The following is a 6993-nucleotide window of genomic DNA, read 5'->3' as shown; positions in this document are numbered from 1 at the left end:
CCTGTCTGTGAGCAGAAATGTCCCAGAATGTGGATTGTGGGAGGCACATTGCGTTAAATTACAGGCTACAATAGCATAGGTGAGGACTGTGTTGAAGGCTGTGCTGTGGTGCTTTATGCACTGTACACATGGTTTAACCTTAATGGTAAAATGTCCTGTGTGAGGCCTGTGGCTTTCATTTTAAGGTTTCCTCCGTCTTTACAGTGGCTTTGAAAATGTCCCTGCTGTTTAAAGAACTCCCTGTCACGGTTCGTGAATGCACCGTCTCCAGCGGTATGTCTGCCTATGTCTCATCCCCAGCCATAGAGCGGGAGAGAGACGGTTTTGAGGGAACTCGCCTGGTGGTTTTCCGGGGGACCAGGGGAGGTCGCCGAGGAGGGAGTGGTCAAGAGGAGACCCAGCATCACTCTCAACCATGGCCTCCCTTCGACCCGGGTCTCGTGTATGGGGAGACCACCTATTTGGTAAATCGTATTCTGGACTCTAGAAGGAGGGGACGCGGATTTCAGTACTTGGTGGACACGAGACCCGGGTCGAAGGGAGGCCATGGTTGAGAGTGATGCTGGGTCTCCTCTCGACCACTCCCTCCTCGGCGACCTCCCCTGGTCCCCCGGAAAACCACCAGGCGAGTTCCCTCAAAACCGTCTCTCTCCCGCTCTATGGCTGGGGATGAGACATAGGCAGACATACTGCTGGAGACGGTGCATTCACGAACCGTGACAGTACCCCTCCTCCTAAGGACGCCTCCTGGCGTCCCCAGAATCTCTTACCTGTCGATTGTAATCATCGATAAGGGAGTGATCCAGGATGTCCCTAGCAGGTACCCAACTTCTCTCCTCCGGACCGTAACCCTCCCAGTCCACCAAGTACTGAAATCCGCGTCCCCTCCTTCTAGAGTCCAGAATACGATTTACCAAATAGGTGGTCTCCCCATCTACGAGACGCGGCGGGGGAGGGACCGGGGTAGGCGGATTAATGGGAGAATGAAATACGGGCTTGATTTTGGACACATGAAAGGCGGGATGAATTCTCCTGTACGTAGGAGGGAGTTTAAATAGGCGGTTGGAATGAGATGCACCTGCCGCTGATCAGGCGATCAGTGGCAACACCCACATGAACCAATCAACATGACACACCGCTTATTTAAACTCCCTCCTACGTACAGGAGAATTCATCCCGCCTTTCATGTGTCCAAAATCAAGCCCGTATTTCATTCTCCCATTAATCCGCCTACCCCGGTCCCTCCCCCGCCGCGTCTCGTAGATGGGGAGACCACCTATTTGGTAAATCGTATTCTGGACTCTAGAAGGAGGGGACGCGGATTTCAGTACTTGGTGGACTGGGAGGGTTACGGTCCGGAGGAGAGAAGTTGGGTACCTGCTAGGGACATCCTGGATCACTCCCTTATCGATGATTACAATCGACAGGTAAGAGATTCTGGGGACGCCAGGAGGCGTCCTTAGGAGGAGGGGTACTGTCACGGTTCGTGAATGCACCGTCTCCAGCGGTATGTCTGCCTATGTCTCATCCCCAGCCATAGAGCGGGAGAGAGACGGTTTTGAGGGAACTCGCCTGGTGGTTTTCCGGGGGACCAGGGGAGGTCGCCGAGGAGGGAGTGGTCCACCAAGTACTGAAATCCGCATCCCCTCCTTCTAGAGTCCAGAATACGATTTACCAAATAGGTGGTCTCCCCATACACGAGACCCGGGTCGAAGGGAGGCCATGGTTGAGAGTGATGCTGGGTCTCCTCTCGACCACTCCCTCCTCGGCGACCTCCCCTGGTCCCCCGGAAAACCACCAGGCGAGTTCCCTCAAAACCGTCTCTCTCCCACTCTATGGCTGGGGATGAGACATAGGCAGACATACCGCTGGAGACGGTGCATTCACGAACCGTGACAGTACCCCTCCTCCTAAGGACGCCTCCTGGCGTCCCCAGAATCTCTTACCTGTCGATTGTAATCATCGATAAGGGAGTGATCCAGGATGTCCCTAGCAGGTACTCAACTTCTCTCCTCCGGACCGTAACCCTCCCAGTCCACCAAGTACTGAAATCCGCGTCCCCTCCTTCTAGAGTCCAGAATACGATTTACCAAATAGGTGGTCTCCCCATACACGAGACCCGGGTCGAAGGGAGGCCATGGTTGAGAGTGATGCTGGGTCTCCTCTCGACCACTCCCTCCTCGGCGACCTCCCCTGGTCCCCCGGAAAACCACCAGGCGAGTTCCCTCAAAACCGTCTCTCTCCCGCTCTATGGCTGGGGATGAGACATAGGCAGACATACCGCTGGAGACGGTGCATTCACGAACCGTGACACTCCCATTGTAAAAATCATCATCATACAGTTCAAGTAAGAGTTTATTTCTTGTCTTTTCCATTGCCCTCTTTTTCATCTGAGCACACAAAGCCAGAAGCGTTATGGAATTTACATCCCTGGCTAATTTTAGGGATGGGTTTCTGACCATAAAACACATCCTCCAATTTGGGGCTATACTGGTCTTCGTCCCTCAGTTTTTCTTTCCTTACTTATCCTCACTCTCTTCAAGGCATTCTGTTTGTCTTCATGACTTTTCCACTTTTTTAGGCTTTGTTACCGCACTCACCAACTTTTTCTCTTCATAATTGGTGTTTTTGGTAACTTGCGCTCAACCATGCGGTCCTCAAAGTTGTTTAAGGGAGAAAATTTTGCACTGAGCATTTAAGTAAATCCAGTTTTAAAATGGTTTGATACACAAAAGAGAACAAAGTGTTCTCAAGTCAAACATTACAATGTATTAACATTGGACTGCATAAACCCAACAATGTGCAAAATGACAATGACAGTTCTCGGTTTTTAAATGTCTTTTTAATTTCGATGGTTTCATGCTTTCTGCAGTGCGCAGCCAATAATTAACCACACAAAACACACTGTACTCAGAACAAAACCACCATTTATCATTGCCACATGTGAACCTGTATTTAATGTGGGTTTGGGTTATATATGTATATAACCTTAGTTTTGTTCATGAATTTCAAGTATGAAAACTTGTCACTCAACCATCCATCTTCCTAATTTTCCAGTTGAATTGTCACCAAAATACTGATTGTCAGTAATACTGAATACTGATACTGACTGATGTAAGGTTTTTAACCAGTTTTGTAAGGTCTGTGCCACTGCTGCTCTTAACTAACTGTACTATTGAAATAATTTTTAGCTCTCTGTTAGTCCTACAATATGTGTAAGCTTTTTAGTTACAGTAGTAAGCTATTTTTAATGCTATAATATAATCATTGTGTTATCTGTGAAAGAAAGGCAGAAAACAATTAAGTGCTTTATAGTGTTTTTTTTTATTCAGATTTTAATTCAGTCAAAAAGTACATAAACAATGCCAGCAAGCATGTGAGCTGTTATCAAAGGCAAAGGAGGCCGTTTTTGTTATTATGTGAATAAATGCTATTTAGTTATTTTAGTGTGTTATTTGTCCAAAAATGACAATAAAATTTTTAGAATAATTGTTTTTGACAGATTCCTAAAATATTTTTGTTTTGTTTTATGACAGCTGGTCTAATAAACTGTATGTTTTCACAGCATTCAGTTGGCACATTTGTTTTTTGTCAGTAAAATTAAGATAAAGAAAATAATCAGATTCATCAAAAAAATAATCGGCACTAATCGGTTATCAAAATAATCGTTAGTTGCAGCCCTTGTAACCCACCAATTGAGAACCACTGGTTTAAGTTATGTATGTCTTCATTACTATGTGACAACAACTTGCTTTTATAGGCTTTTTTTCCTGTAGTGTGTAAACACATGTGTATTGTGTATATGTGTAAAAACATATGTGGCCTGGGAAAAATGTAAGATGTCTTTTTTTTTTTTTAAACCTAGTTATATACAAAGGCCACAATGTTTGTTCTCAGCTCAATTAAAAACACTTTTGAATGTATATAGGGCAGCATGTGTTTGGCGAAAAGATATCCTTTCCTTCTACCCTAAAAATGTTAGTGTTTTTTGTGACGACTTTATGGAAACAGACTGAACTGTTTAACAATTGTGACACATATAAATTTGTTACAGTGCCTAATGCTGCTTTGTAATGGAAGTGTCCTTGATGTGTTTATCTTTAACACAGCTTATCTTATCAGCATTTTTACAATGTGCAGGAAAGTGTAGTTTGGTTAATTATGCTTACTAGACTGTAACTCATCTATCAGTATGCCTTAAATATGGTTCTTTAAGACCTTGACAGCTCGACAATGAAATGTGAACTTTTTCCCTTTGTTTCCCTCGTTACGCTTTAAAGAAGACAGCTGCAAGCGGCACAAAACTACCATGATTGCTTCCTGTGAAGTTTCTCTGTGTTGTTGTTGTACGTTTTCAGGTCACATAATTACCCGCTCGACAACACAAGCTCTATTTTCAGTTGTCTGTAGTATTCTTTCAATTAGATCTGTTTTGCCTTGTCCCTGAGTGGCCATGACAGTCCTTTCAAACTTTATCGACTCTCTTTCTGCTGGAGTTCTTCAGCAGTTCCCTTCTCTTCAGCTCCTGTCTGCATGTGTTTTTGAAGCCATTAATCGTTCCTGCCTGCAAATTGTGAACCCCTGTAGATAATTACAGTAATTAAACCAATTAGGCAGCATATGGAACGAGAGTTAACATGCCCTGAGGACACTGAGGTCTGCTCTTCATCCCCTGCATGAGCCTCTGCTGAGGTGGTCCCTGTATCTGGCACTGCTTAAGGAAGGGGCCGGGGAAATTGCTTCAACCCAATTTTGGATTAAAGCAATTTCCTTTTAGCTGAGCCTTGAATACAGTGCTGCAGATGTATGCTGCTAGCCTGCTGCAAGATAGGACTTCAAACAAAGGAGGACAACTTAAAGACAACCGATAAAAAGATACATGAAACAGCACCATTATTCTGTATTGGGAACTAATGTGTTTTATTTGTCCCCCCTTATTAGTCATGAAGAGTTTTCAACATCATTTTTTGTTTATGCTTCCTGCTCTGATAAATGTTTGTTTTATTATATTACTCTACATGATCTTACCATTTCTTATAGAAAGATCGGATCATAGTAAAATGAATTGCGGGACTCTCGCAAAATAGAAATATAAAAACATAAAATATATAATATATAATTACAAATAAAATGTTATTCATCTATTGCATGAAAGCAATCGGAACCCAGGGAAACACAGGAGACGAGAGATCCAAATGCAGTGTGGTTTTAATGGGTAATCCAAATCAGAATCCAACAAGCAGGGGTCAAAACCAGAAATCAATCCAAAACAAACAACAACAGGGATAGGAACAGGAATAGGAACTGGAACAGGAAACTCGGAAGACGAGGAAACTCGGAAGGCGAGGAAACTGGGTGACGGAATGAAAGGACTCCATGAAAACAAATGGAAACAGACCGGATTAATATAGGCAGGGTAATGACTATCAAGTGAAGACACCTGAGTGCAATTAACAGGAGTGCAATTACTGTGATGAAGGGACAAGGCTTTGTGGGAATTGTAGTGCCTACGGTGAGGTGCCTATGGGGAAGTGAGACCACTAGTGGAGACTCAGGGAAAGATAGACCAGACAGCGTGACATTACCCCCTCCTCCACGGAGCAGCTACCAGATGCTCCACCTGAACACAAGAAGAGACCAAGGAACACAGAGACCAGGAGGGAGGCGGAGGACCAGGGGGAGGGACGGAGGGCCAGGTAAAATGGGGAAACAGAGAGAAAAACAAAAACAAGGAGCCCAGGAGGGAGGTGGACCGGCAGAGGATCAGGGGGAGGGACGGAGGGCCAGGTCCATAGAGAGAAACAGAGAGAAAAACAAGGAGCCCAGGAGGGAGGTGGACCGGCGGAGGATCAGGGGGAGGGATGGAGGGCCAGGTCCATAGAGGGAAACAGAGAGAAGAAGAGCAAAAAACTAAAACAAAACAACAAAACACAAGTCCAGGAAGGAACATAACGTTCCGTGGCCCAGGGCCGAACCGACAGGGCAGGAATCCAGAGAGGAGCAAGGTGGAATTGGAGCCATGCAGTCGAGACATAAGCCCACCAGGGCGGCGCAGAAGACCACCGCATCCGAGAGGTCGAGACAGAAGCCCACCAGGGCGGTGCAGAAGACCACCACATCTGTGTGGTTGAGACAGAAGCCCACCCGGGCGGCGCAGAAGACCACCACATCCATGCGGTCGAGACAGAAGCCCACCCAGGTGGCGCAGAAGACCACCGCATCTGTGCGGTCGAGACAGAAGCCCACCAGGGCGGCGCAGAAGACCACCACATCCGTGCAGCCGAGACAGAAGCACACCTCCCGGGTGGCGCAGAAGACCACCACAGTGGGATCGATGACACAGTAGAGCAAGTCTGGTTAGGAAAGTCTGAAACAGAGAACATGAACAAGTTAAGGGTGCCCTCCGTGGCCACGACAGGATCAGTCGAGCGCTCAGAGAGTTCGGCTGAGATGTGACGAGGCTCTGGAAGTTCCGCAGAGACGAGGAGAGGCTCTGGTATTTCATCAGAGACGAGGAGAGGCTCTGGTAGTTCAGCCGAGACGAGGAGAGGCTCTTGTAGTTCAGCCAAAACGTGGAGAGGCTCTGGTAGTTCAGCCGAGACGTGGAGAGGCTCTGGTAGTTCAGACGAGATGTGGAGAAGCTCTGGTAGTTCAGCCGAGACATGGAGAGGCTCTGGTAGTTCAGCTGAGACGTGGAGAGGCTCTGGTAGTTCAGACGAGATGTGGAGAAGCTCTGGTAGTTCAGCCGAGACATGGAGTGGCTCTGGTAGTTCAGCCGAGACGTGGAGAGGCTCTGGTAGTTCAGACGAGATGTGGAGAAGCTCTGGTAGTTCAGCCGAGACGTGGAGAGGCTCTGGTAGTTCAGACGAGACGTGGAGAAGCTCTGGTAGTTCAGCAGAACTCTGCTTGACTCTGCTCATGAAGATCATTGGTGACATGACTCTGCTCATGAAGATCAATGGTGACTTGCATTTGTTCATGAAGATCAATGGT

Source organism: Carassius carassius, chromosome 46 (genome assembly GCF_963082965.1).
Source record: "Carassius carassius chromosome 46, fCarCar2.1, whole genome shotgun sequence".
In the NCBI taxonomy this organism is placed as follows: domain Eukaryota; kingdom Metazoa; phylum Chordata; class Actinopteri; order Cypriniformes; family Cyprinidae; genus Carassius; species Carassius carassius.
This window is presented reverse-complemented; position numbering follows the sequence as displayed.